This window comes from Pseudomyrmex gracilis, unplaced genomic scaffold (assembly GCF_002006095.1).
Source record: "Pseudomyrmex gracilis isolate BER0280 unplaced genomic scaffold, ASM200609v1 scaffold_33, whole genome shotgun sequence".
Taxonomy (NCBI): domain Eukaryota; kingdom Metazoa; phylum Arthropoda; class Insecta; order Hymenoptera; family Formicidae; genus Pseudomyrmex; species Pseudomyrmex gracilis.
In genome coordinates this window covers 183,232-197,342 of record NW_018020617.1, presented here as the reverse complement: position 1 = coordinate 197,342, position 14,111 = coordinate 183,232, and the positions used below count along the sequence as shown (strand labels likewise).

Below are 14,111 nucleotides of genomic sequence, written 5' to 3'. Positions count from 1 at the left end.
AATTATTGCATAACCACTTCCTTCCGTGGATCATACAGGCTGTAAGGTCTTTTTACTGAATATTTCATAATTTTTCTGGACCTGTCAATTTTTTCTTATATTTTTATTTTAGATTTATCTTCGATGCCTCGAGTTTTTCGTTTTGCAAGTTGCTTCAAAGAGAGCGATGTGCAATGTCGATTTCGCAATTGCTCTTCATTGACGCTCGTGACCCGCAGTAGGCACGAGTGTTTAAATCCGCGCGTCGAGTCCTCTCAATTTGTCCTTACATATATAACGCGTGTGACACAAATATGATTGACATTGAGGCGCGTAAAAGCGCTCCAACGCGATGCAGAGAAATCTTATAACGACTGGACAAGAACTCTCTTCGTGTTTAATACCCTTTCTCGTGCGTGATAACGAATCAGACTCGTAGTAACGATTACAAACCAAACGTGCAAAAAAAAACATGAAAAAAAAAAAAAAAAAGAAACCAAAAAGAATGTCATTTTGGACCGTTTCGTCAAATGAAATTTCATTCTCTATTTTGGCCCGTGTTTTGCACAGAACTAATTCGTACGGGAAAGAATTACGCAATCTGTGTAACACACTCTCTCTGTTTTATTGATTTTCACACCTCGTTGCAACAGCCGTAGCCAATCCTTTGGTTTATGCGAAAAGATCCGCAAAATTACACACAAATGTAACAAGATCTCTTCTCGTTCGCAATAGAATTTATTTCGAAAATAAAAAGCTCGGAAAGCTTTCCGAACGCGCCATTCAGAATTAAACAAAGACGTAAGTCGGATTCTCCCGTCAACGAGGCAAAGATCGAATCTGTGTTCGGGGGTCCTATCGAAACCCGCCAGTCACGGGGGAAGGGGTGTCGTAATAAATTCGATTTCTCTTTTTATCCATCTCACGAAAGAGGAGGGAAAGAGAGACGGACAGTTTAGGGGAGTTAAAACGTGACCGGGCATTCATTCGCCTGTCATGAGAATGATTCATCGCGCGGGCCCGCGCGCGATGTCGATCGATCTGTGTCGCGATTATTAAATAATAATCGCGCGCTGAACACTCGAAGATAGTTCGAAAAATCACGGAGCCGTTTTCTCGTCACCGTCGCCGATACCGTAGATATTGTTATTCTGTTTGCAAATAGCACATCCTTCTTTCAATTCTATCGATTGGAGAACCTCACAGCGTGACGGAAATATATCCTAACGCTTTTAACAACTTTATCTCGCGACGAGAGAAATTATTGTAGGATGGAGAATTGTGTCGGCGATTTCTGCGAAACAGTTCCATTTCGCGAGAAATTTCTTGGCGAGAGAATCGACACGTCGTAACCGCACTCGTCCACTCACTTCACTGCCACTAACGTTTTAACGCTCACGTGTCCCCTTCGTTATTCTCCTCATTGCTTCTTCCGCTCGAGATAAGACAATATATATATGTATACGAGTATATATATATATATATCTCAGTCAGACGTGGGAATGCGTCCGATTGCGACTCTCACCTGATCGATATATAAACTAAATGCCGATATGTAACCAGGCAAATGCATCGGGATATACAGATTAATTTCCGACAAAGTGGAAATATTCACTATTTGTAGAGAAATTATTTCTTCCACTGTTCGTACAGTTTAATGTGTCCAGTGCATCTAACGAGAGAGCTCGTCGCAAACAAATACGTGCAAACCGGCGTTTGTTCTTCTTCCGTAGGATGAACAAATTGTCAACAACGGTAATTTGATACTACTATCAACGCGTTGTTACTACTGCGATTTGAGTGCGAGGGCTGCGAGCAGAGAGATCTCGAGTTCGAATTTCACACTGTCGGATTTTTCCGGGCAGATATCTTTTGATCAAATTTGTCGATTCAAATGCGAACTGAATCGGGCCTCCAATCAACTCGAAGTGTGAAGAACTTATATTAAGCACTTTCGATGGAATTCATCTCAAATCTGTAAAGTTCACCACACTCACACTCTTCTACAAGCTCTTCTTCAAGTTTGGAGATTGGGCGCTTTCCCGTAAAAATTTGCATTGTTAAGAAACCAGAAAATGGAGAGAGGTCAGATTGTATAAATTAATTTACTACCACAACTTATGGATTTCTCTCTCTTCTATACAAGCCGGGCTGTAGAGCCATGGGAGAGAAAAAAAATCGGCAGAAAATAGTTTTTGAGAGAAGATATAAATATCAAAATTTCATTACCTCTGAAACAAGATTCAAAAAATTTGTTTTTTTTTTTTTTATTGCGTCTGGTACATGTTCGATAATATATTTTACATATTGGATCTTTTTCGACGATAAAAACACGAATTTCAGAAAATTTTGATAACATGCGTTTTACAAAACCAAAATGATATTAGATAGTTCAAGCAATCGTTGAATTGTTGCGCAAAAAAAAAAAAAAAATAGTCAAACAGAGTCCAACTCATCTTTAAACACAGAAGGGAGGGTGATTAGATATGCGTTGTGGTCTCGCATTACGTCTCGGCTCAAAGACGTAACTTCGTAATGCCAATCCTCGAGCGTTACGAAGTGGCCGCTATCGAAGATTAGAAGAGCCCTTAGAAGCTTTCTCGATGACTAAGCCTGGTGTGTTTCAAGGAAAAAAAAAACTATATATCGACTAGCTATATCTCTAGCGACACGTGTTATACATCCCGTTCTGGCAGTTCGTTCCGACTTCCAGACTGATTAGCACTCAATGCATCGCGCGGGGATGGTTTCTTTTATCCCGATTAGAGGAGATCGAACGGAGATTAGAGGGTGAGCGCAGCACATTCGTAAAATGGGAAGCGACAAAGCCTGGACCTGAGAGATATAAATGCCCGAAATCCGCGGAATAAAGTAATTCGACCGGGGGGAGCGCGGTATATATATATATATTGTTATGATAATATACCGATCGTTCTCTTAACGTTGGAAAATTGGAAAGTAATACACATATATATATATACTCATATATATTTATAGCGATAATATATTTTTGACGTCCTTAAATTGTTTGAACGTTTTTTTTCTTCAATAAACAGATAATTACTTTTTCTCGTGACAAATTTTGAGTGTTTTGTTGCAACATATGCACCAGTTTCGTTGCGATATACATGCAAAACAGATATATGCTAAACTAGCGAGAAGGTTAGTTATTACACGACCACAGCACGAAAAAACTTTATTATTGAATATTTTTTATTTTGCCACTAAAATATTGTAATAAATTTATCAGACATGTAATATTACATGTATTGTAAATGTACAAATCGAGAGTCGAGAGCTTGTCCTTTGATTCCGCTTCGCTGTTCTGAAACACACGTGTCTCCAGCGTGATAAGCTTATTTATCGAAATCGAAAGACAAGCTCTCGACTCGATTTGTACATTTACAATACATGTAATATTACATGAAAGTTAGACGCTCGCTTGAGAGCTGTAACAGGTCAATCGCTTTTGGCAGGCTCAACTGATCGGTCGAAAATAAATAGTAATTTACTGCTCGTTTAATCAAACAACGTCGTTTAAAATTATAAGATACGGGAAACTTGTATCTCTGCGGGATTGTGTGTGTGTGTTAACGCTCGTTAGTGGTGAAACATCAGACTTGTAATATTAATATTGAAATACAATGTTTTTTCTTATTATCAATTTAAATTATACTGAGTGAATTACCTAAAGTCCCGCGTGTCCTTGTAAATCCTAGCTACGCGGTCACAAACAGTACTCTCTCTCTCTCCCCTTCTATCTTTTACAATATATGTTTCGTTGACGAAACAAAAGAAAAATTCAATGGATTCAGCGAACTTTTTTCTCGCTGGCCGTATAGTAACAAAATTTTTTTGTGATATTTCCGCTGGTAGTAACGAGTAACGTGCAAATAAGTAAAATAAAAAGGAACGGCGAGGTACAAATAAATGCCGAAACAAAGGATACAAACAAACGCGGAAACTTTCTCGTAAAGTCGACAAGCTATTAACTCGCGATCGTTAAAACGTTGGTACCTCATTCTTTTTATTGCGGTCGCAAAGTGGACGCGTAAAAGCGAAAGAGACGGCAAAGTGCATCCACAAGGAACGCGATTACAACCCCCTTCGTCCACGCCGTTTCGTTAAAGATAATATCGCATTCGTAATTGACAAGAACGGCGATCGAGAGCTCGTTTCAATTTCGACTATCTCCTCTCGTAAGGGTTTTCTTCCTCCTTTCTCTCCTCGCACGTGCGTCGAATTAGTCGCGAGATATATACTCCCCCCTTCTCGGTGCTCCCACCTTCTACATTCTCTGTACATTCGCGGATCCCCACAGGCGTCCCGTGGGACCGGACCGGGTCCCAAAACAAGCCTGTGACTCACACAAATCGCGCACAAACCGCGCCTTGAAGCCTCCTCTCTTTCCGCCTGTCAATCTGCGTCTTTCACATCGTCTCCCCTCGCAATTCAATGTTTGGTGACTTTTAGCTTCGACAGATGCCGAACACACGGGAAATAATGCTCGACGTTTACAAAAAAAAAAAAAAAAAAAAAAAATGAAAAAAAGCGCACGTTATCTCTCCGAGGAAAAACATGCAACTCGCATCGAATCGAGATATCTTTCACGTACGAACGCGGAAAATTATTTTTACTGGAACTGCAAGAAGATTAGTTACCGCAGTACAACTCCAGTAATTCTGAGCATCACAATTTTTAATATTTTTAATATTTATATATTATGGTCGGACCAATAGTTTTCCTTACTATTAATGATTTCTCGATTTCCCTGAATTTTGAGTGACTGCACAACTCATAGAATGCGCGTCTATCTTTCCGCTAAGAGTCTAAGAAAAAGAGAAACATATATCTTCCATCTTTTGCTATCAGTCAATTGTTAACTGAAAGAGAAGAAAAATAATTTCGAATTTTAGGAAGAAACAGTCTCGTGCGCTCGAAATTACTGAAGTTCTACTGTATATAGCCAGCAAGAAAACTTTGCTAATTTTCTTAAATTTGTTGGTTTGCCAAGAAAAACATTTTGTGAGGCAAGAAAAATTGACTATAAAATTTAATCATTTTTCTTGCCATTTAATAGCAGAACTGATTTTTTACTCACTTGTAAGCGCCCGTAACGAAGGTGCGCAGTTTTATCACGCTTCGAAGAAAGCGGGATTCTTTCTTGCGTGCTCTTTTTTTTTTATCTACCTGTCCGTTTACTTTTATCCGTCTCTCTCTTTTTCTCTTTTTTTTTCACAACTGAGCGATTAATAAAAATTAATGAAATTGCGTATCTTGATGGACGCGATTGGCGCAGGTGAGGTTAGTGCGCGAGCACTAACGGTGTGTCGGATGATGATGAGGCGCGATGATAAACGATGATGATCCTGTGGTCCGCGAGATATGAACGCGGCGCGTGTATGTTGGTCGATGTTCTTGTCTCCTCTCCGATTTTGTTCCCTTCCTTCTGGCGATCGAGCCAGGTGCTGCGCTTAATGCAGCCTCAAAAAGGGTACGCTATTAACTCGCACAATAACAGTATCACCTGTCGTTTCGCGCACTAGCACAAAATGATTGATTCGATTCGATGAAAAAAAAAAAAAAAAAAAACAGCAAAGATTATAACAGAGATTATTGTTGCAAATTTATCTTTTAGCGACAATGAAGCGGTCACGAAGTGAACTCTTCAGCGGACAGAACTGAACTGCCGAATGTTGGCAGGAAACCGTTCGGAACTCGTAAACTGAAGAATGGAATAATATTGGGTTGGTCAAGAAAGTCTTTTTGTATTTTAACAATAAACATAACAAAAAAATAAGACAAAGAAATGGACAAGATTGTAAAATTTTCGGAAAAAATTGTAAACAAAAAATTGAATAAATATTTTTAAAGGCGTGGGCTGTGCGAATAAAAATTTATATCAATAAGCGTTGTGCTAAAAAGAGCCTACCATTGTGTTCTTTGTTGTTCTTCGTTCGACCATATGCGATCGAATGTGTGTATGTACGTACGCGAAGATTGGGAGGAAAGAACAGAAGATACTGACCGTTCCCCATGCACGTGTATCGCACGTGTTTTAAGTTCTGCGAGTGAAGACGATAAAAAACAACTGAGATTTGTGCAAAAAAAGAAGCGTGCGAGCATATTTTATTTTGACAGAGACAAGAAAATGACGTGGCGCCAAGATTACGTTACGTCTCTTCTCCATATTTTATTATTAAAAACAAATTTACAAATTTTAAGCTTATATCAAACTAGCAAAGAGTTTTTCGATGTGAACTATGTAGCGAACATACGTGTGCGCGAAATATAGTTTTAAATTATCACACTTAATAATTCTCCAACCGAAATCAATTTCGTGCAATTCAACAAAAGAAAATTCGTATTGGATGTTTGTGTTTTGCATCACATAAATTATCTACCTTACACGAATGCGAGAGATTCGGGTTCGAGAGATATCTCAATGGATTTTTTAAATTTCACATAGCAAATAAATTCACGTACGTGCGATGCGGCATTCAATAACAAAAAAAAATCCAATATGAATTTTCAAATTGAATTCAGTTATTCGAACTGTTATGCGAAACGACTCACACACGATTAAAAATATATTTCGCGCACGTACAACCAGCGCCATGGCTCGTATTGATCGAAAAGCTCTAGTTTGTCATTATTTATATAAATAACCTCATAATTAATATTATTGAATTATCATTACGATATATATTTAGTCGCTTAGCAACTATTTTATCGTTTCACAACTGAACGATGAACTGCGAGATCGCATAGAGATTTTTGTGGCTTAAATTTACGACTGTTCGTGTCTATGAATAAAATGAACAAGCGCATCTTAGCGCGGGGTCTCTCGAGTCTCGCGAGGGAGATTCGATAATGGCCGACGATCAGAAGGGCGATCGAGAAAACAACAACGGGACAGGAATGCGTGGGACGAAACAGGACGGAGTTAATGTCGGTAACAGCTGTCGGTACCCGAGGAACAAATAAACAGGAGCGCTTCTCTTAAGCAAAGAGAAGGATGCTGTTTCTCTTGACGCAATGCTTCGCGTGCCATCGTCGATCATTCGTGTATATAGAAAAAAGCGTCTTTTGTCTAAGGAAGCGACATCATATTGCAGTGTAACAGTATATCGCGTTGTTGCACGATGTCATAAAATAAATTTCATAGAAATAATTTTAAACGAAGTGTGTTCACTTCGCAACACAAGTATTGAGTTGATTAAAAAGTAATGTCGGAATTTTTGATAAGAAACTAAACTAAATTGATGCACCGGCTAGATTGAGATATTCCTAACACATTTCAATTGGAATTATTTTCAATTAGACTTTCGGAGATCGTTATCAATCTCGATAGGTCCGCCGTTTATCATCGGTAAGATTAAAAACAATCTCCATTACGAAACTTTTTGAACCACCTTTGTGCCATATTTTCATATTCACCATTATCATGCACGTCAGAAGTTTTTTTGCTGTTTGTACCGCATTTTTGCATTTGCAAAAATAAAAACAGCATAATTGCACGAAAATACATCTTCTCGTTGCTCATCTTCAAACCAAAATAAGCACTAAAATAATTTAACCAAACATAATAAACTTTTTTAAATTAAAATCTCGGTTTTTATAGATAGATATTATATACATGTGTTTTATAGATTAGGTTGTAGAATAGTCTTTTGTTTCAAAGACAACAGAAATGATTTCTCACGAAAAAGTCCGACGTTATTTAATAGCCAGCCAATATCTTTTTTTTTTTTTTGTTAACAAAACGTGATTTTTGTTAACAATATATGTGCGGAAACAATATTGTGTGTGGGACAAATTGTATTACGCTTGTATAAAATTGTAAAGAAAATAATTACAACTAATAATTAATACTAATGAGAGAGTATTAACGTTTCTCGAAATTTAATAAATTATTCTAAAGTACAAAAGAGACGCTTTACACTACACTAATTGCGAGCAAGATCCTTAAAACTACCAGCATTCTCTTCTCGTCCTCGCCTCTATTCCCTTTCGTTATTTTATTATTCCTAAAAGAATAATAACACCCTGCCACCTGCGAGCGCTCGTCCCGAGACCATAATTATCGTTTTCGTTTTGGATCTCCATTATAGTAAGCAGAAGAAAAGGTATATCCGGTCTTTGTGGTCGCGAGAAAGTTCGACGAACCGTGCGGTACCTTACATTGAGATCGCGAATGAATATCCCGCACAATTGTGTCTTGTAAAAAATAAAAGAAAAGAGATGAAAAAAAAAAAAAGAGAAGAAATCTCCCTTTCGAGAAAAAGATTTTTTTGTTTGTTTTTTTTTTATCTAAAAACTTTTATCGAAACTTTACTTTTTCTGCGGATTTTTTTCAGCGGAGAGACATTCGCAAAGTCACCGGATAAAGTTGAAAGATTGATGGAAAGAAGAGAACGCGCAGAGAGATCGAGAGTCTCGGAGGGAGAACGACGAAACGAGAAAGGATTAGGAGCGGACGAAGATCTATCGAAAAGAGCTCAAGAGCCAGGTTAAAGACGCTTTTATGCCGCGTTTGATCAATCGTAAGCGAAGACTCTCCGAATTGCTGAGCTTTGAACGAAACGTAAGGAAATCTTCGAGAGATTTGGAGATTCTTCGATTGAAAGTCGACGATGTTTGTGCGTTCTTCCGAGTTTTTTGGTGTAAGATAAATCAAGAAATTGCTTAAATGTTGGAAGATTTATCGAAATACTAAGTAACAAATACTGAATACAAAATAATGCGAATAAATAAATTAAGTTTAATAACAAATTTGTTCTGTCATCTTTTCTTTGTTACCACAGAGATTGTTTATCGCAATTGTTAAAAATAAATAAACAATTAAATAAAACTTTAACGAAAACTGCAAATTTATTTTTATATCCGGAGATTGATAATTTTTTTTCTGGTTTTACGTTACATAATTGTTTTATATTGACAAAAAAAATTGAAGATATAAAGAGTTAAACTATAAAAAAAAATAAATCATCATATAATAATCTTAATTTTTATATTTTCTCTCTAACGCCTTGTGTTATCTAAATCTTATTAAGTCAAATAAAACTTTCTGATAAAACTTCCTGGAACAAAATAGGTGAAAGAAGATTACAAGCGAAAGAGTGTTTGAACACATGATACGAACACACAAGCGTCTTCCCTAATGTCTTATCACACAGAGAAACACACGCTCATCAGCTGAATGGTGTGTGCAATTGACAACATTTTTTTTCCCTCCACGCGAAACGAACAAGCGCCCCGCTGTGTGTCGGGCTGCTGGTTTCGCAGCCCGACAGTCTTAGCGCAAATTGCAATCTCCCTCCTTTTTTTCTAGATTCCCTTATTTGTCTTGTCTACTTGACTCTCTTGCTCTCTCGTTCGCTCTCTGTCTACTGATGATTGCAGAACCCTTGTGTTCGGGGATGTCCCTTCCTCCTCTCTGTCACATACACTCGTTGCGTTCTCTTTGGGATACGCGGAGTTGATTCGAGACGCGCGCGCAACGCCGATACAAAAACGACGAACAAATACACTGCGCGACTGCGCTATTAAGTGTGCGTTCAAAAAGTTCTTCGTTTTTCAACGCGCGATCATTGCGCGAGCGAGAAGTGTTGCGCATCTGCGTTGAATACACTATATATATATACAGTAAGAATCTCTCCCCCTTTTTGAAACAACCATCAAATCGTGTCTCATTGCAGAAGAAACGAAGCGTGAACTTATTCATCTTTTCAACAAGAAGAAGCCACCGGTGTGGTGTGTTATTTTTCTATGCGCACGCGTCGTTGCGATGGTGGTTTCTTTAATAAACAGAGACGTCCCGAGCCTTCTCTCATGGCAAAGTGACCTTATTTCGTCGTACGACATCTATTGATGACACGTAATGAGACTTTTACTTTCTGGAACAAGAGAGTGGGAAAGCCGCCGGCAATGATCTTTCGATTCGCACGCGTCGTTGCGATGATGCTTTTTTTTTAATAAACAAAAAGACATTTCATTTCTTGGGGTGGCGTAATTGATAAGTATCCGAAACAATGCATAAACAGAGCACTATTTTGTAATCTTGTTCTTGTGAAGCGATTTCGGTTGTCACTTGTGTTTAAAATTTTCACGAAGTATGTGTTTGTTCTTTACCTAATAAATATATTTATTTATTATTTTAATAATTATTTATTAATATTAATTTATTAATATTAATAATTTATTAATATTTATGAATATTTATTTGACTCAGATAAGACGACCGAACGTTGTTTAATGTATATTGCTGTCAATCTTTTCAAAATACAATCTTAACTCTTTTTCGATAAGAAGATAATTTTATTATTCGTCCTACAGTCATACAATTTATTGTGTGCTGATAATTTGTTCTTTTTGAATCAGTTAATCGCTGAAGAAGATCTCAACTAATCAATCGAAACGTTTGATACATCAATAAGAGATGATGATTTACATACACGTAGAATCTGCATATTGGTTCGTGCTGACCAAAATCGTGCTGACCATTTCGATTTTAATTGTCACGAGCTTGTCTTGTTATTATCTGACGAATAAGAAGGATGAGGCAGCAATTCGAAAATTTTGGAACGGTTGAAGTGTGAGCCGATACATTGTCTAAAAATATAACTAAAAGTTTTTCCAACAACGTAGTAATATCTACTATTTATTTAAAAAGATATTGTTCCTTAACTGTTTGTATGTCTAATAACAGTTTGTGTGTCTAATATATTAAACTTCGGCGAGATGTCACACAAACACTCTATGTGCGATAAGCCGGCACTTGACATGTTTTTCCTAAAGGAAAAAACCTGGTCGACGAAACAACAGCAATGCGATACTATTGTCGCTATCTGTGCGTCTCGGTTTCGGATACTTATCAATCGCTTCTCGTATAAAGTAATGCGATAAAAAAAACGGTGTTTTATAGTTTTTCTACATTACTGCTTGATAAAGAAGCGAGATATACTTTTTCGCTCGACGAACGTTTCCAACTTTCCCGACATGAAAGGACGCGCGAACTATACATACTATAGTTCGACGACGCGATGAAATACGCGCGTGTGCGTGTGTATCACGTGTGTATCACAATTCCCACAAAAAATACGGGGAGGAAAATCGTAGGAGGAGACGCGAAATTGAAATAAAGTTATACGCGGACGCGGGGAGAAAACCGCGAATAACATGATCGACGGCGGACGATGAACAACTGTCGGGAATTCGATCATGGAAATGCGCGCCGCGACGTTGCCCTGTTAGAAAAAAAACCGCGTCGCGCTCGGCGGGCGGCTCCGGAGGGAGAAGAGTCACAAGTACTCCGTATATGAAAAAGAGAAGCCCGGACGAAAACAAGGAGGGACGAGAAAAGAGAGACGGACGGAAAACGGCAAAGAGGGAACATGTAAAAGAAAACGCGCGCGCAGCGTGCTCGACGGATTCTGGTGACGAAGAGGAACATATATCAAAGGGAATACGTAACAGAAAATACATAACGTGTACACATCAGCAACACATCTCTTTTACACATCCCTGGAAAAAGGACATGTGCGCTATGTAGCATTTGTGCGAGAAGGACAAGAGACAGAGAGAGAAAGAGAGAGAGACAGAGAGGAAAGAGAGAGAGAGACAGAGAGAGAGAAAGAGAGAGAGACAGAGAGAGAGACAGAGAGAGAAAATGTGCGAAAGAGCAAACACACGTAAAAGCAAATGTGTGAAAGAGAGACGCGTTGGGATCGCGAAGAGGCGGAGGAAAGTGCACGGATCGGGAAACCCCGTGAGTGTTTCTTCTATGTTTCCTTTCATCCACGTTGTCACGGGTTGCGATTAATAAAAACTCCATATCGCGAATTGTATTCCCCCAGGGGTGCATATCGGCGCGCATTCGAATCCCTCATGGAATATGCATTACACACTGACATTTCGCTTGCCCCCCGACAGTTTCTATAGGTAGATATGTCGCTCGTCGATAATTCCGCCTCGATGACAGTAGCAGATGCAGCAGCTTTAATTGATATCAGGATAAAGTTAAAGGGAATATTAAAGTCTCGCGGAATCATTGTTTGTCATAAGGTGCGTTAGGTAATTATTTATTTTTTCTATCTCATTTTTTGGTATCCTTGATCATCTGTTTTAAAATTGTCCAATTTTTTTTTACGTTAATTTGTGGCATCATGCCAACTGATCATGATTTGAATCATGTCGAAAAGTTTTGTTTAAAACTGGGGGGGGGAGTTCAGTAATTATTCATAACATTCCCGCTATTGGTTAGCCCTCGTCTTATTTTACATTTAATTTGAATTAACCGATACGGAGATCTGTTTTCATCCCTCATCATATTATAATTTAAATATTAAAGAGACTTAAAAAAAACTTTGCGAACTTAACTAAGTACTGGGATCGAGCCAATATAGCGGATGTACATACGTGCAAGTCTGCAATATATGTATGTAAGAATAAAATACATGTGTATATATACTTGTATCAAAAGCGTGTTTGCGTAAATTGACTCGAACGGAAAGCGTTAAACCGTTGACGATGTTCGTTATCAAGACAGCGGTCGTTTCGACAAGCGACAAATATTATCATTTACATACGACTTCTAAGCAGCGTTCAAAACTTCTCTGTGTATTGTTGTGTTATTATTTTCACCTGCGATCAACGGCTAATAAGTTGAGAAGAGAAGGGATTTTCAAAAGACGAGTCGAAGATTTCCTCGACAAAACGTTTTTTTGCCGCAGTAGTCAGTCGGCGCTAGACACCCGATACTGCTTGTAACAATATAATAATTCAGCATACAAATATATCGCCTCGTATTGCGAAGTTTTACTTTAAATTTTATTTCTTATATTCATTTATTTATTTTTTCACCAATCCGCTAATTCCTCCTACATGTATATAATTTTTTTTTTCAATGGAAATTTAAAATATTTAAAAACTGAATGGATATTTAAAAATATATAAAATTATAAAATATTTATGTATAGGTATAAATATACATTATATAAAATATATATCTAATTAAATATATACATTATAAAATATATATTTTTTTCGGAGACTAAAATTTCAACAAAATTAATGCACCGATGAGAAATATAAAAGGTCAGAAACTGTGGAGTGTTCAAATGTAGCGAAGAAAGTTGAAAGATATGCAAGTGAGGCAGCTTCGTGTGTCGCAAGTAAAGGGAGGTTGCGAGAGACCGACAGCGCGAAGGCTTGGGCGGTGACGGTTCGAAACTCGCAGGGGGGTAGTGAGAAATATCGCACGTATACCTCGGCGTGCGAAGGGCGAGTTTTTCCGGACCTTAAAACAAAAGCGGATTTTATTCCCACCGCGAGTGGTGAGGGATAAGATTCTCGCAGCAAGTGGCGAATATATTCCATGCGCGAGAACACGCCGATGTCTGCGGCGATAACACAAAGAATCCCGCGAGCTTCAATGGGGTGTTCCGGAAAACTCAGGAAAAAAAAAACTGAAACATTGACTTCTATCGATTTCCGCTGACATTTCGATGGACGCTTCCGTTTCTTTTTTGAGTATCTTCAAATTGAAACGATTAAATAAAGAAGAAAACGATGAAGAGTAAAGAAGTAGAAGAAGAAGAAGAAGAAGAAGAAGAGAAAGAAGGCGGAAGATCGAAGACCTCACAAAGAGAAGCGCCGCTCTTGCGCTAATAGCAGCCGCGGTTATTTATATACTTTTGAATCATCTCGTTGCATCGATGATGACGACGCGCATAATTCTCGGCAAAATGCTACCAATCGCGCCGCGCTTTTTCCATGTTGCGTTTTTCCTCTCTTTCTTGATTGCACCGCCACCCCTCTATTTTAGATGAGTGTAAGCGAACTCGTCAAGGAGACACGCGGGAGAGGCCGATTCTAGAAACCTGTGTGCTGGAACCGGTACTCAAAAAAACGTGTAGTATTTTTAACTCGCGCGAGAGGCGGAAAGAAAAGCGAAAGGAAGAGAAAGATTTAAGGGCCTCTGAATGTTCGCGCTCTCGACACAAGGCGCTCAAGTTCTGTGTTTTTTTTATTTCTTCCGAAAACCATTGATATATATAATTCCAGAGACAAATTATTATACAAACAAAAGAGCGCACAATTCAATATTGCAATTTAACGAGAAGAAGGGA

The 14,111-nt window shown here is 38.3% G+C and overlaps 1 protein-coding gene across 4 annotated transcripts in view; it reads right to left on the bottom strand.

Moving 5' to 3' along the window:
- Positions 1-14,111, bottom strand: part of LOC109852705 (protein sickie) — a 191,813-nt gene that overhangs the window by 47,620 nt on the left and 130,082 nt on the right. The gene's annotated exons all lie outside the window — the stretch shown is intronic.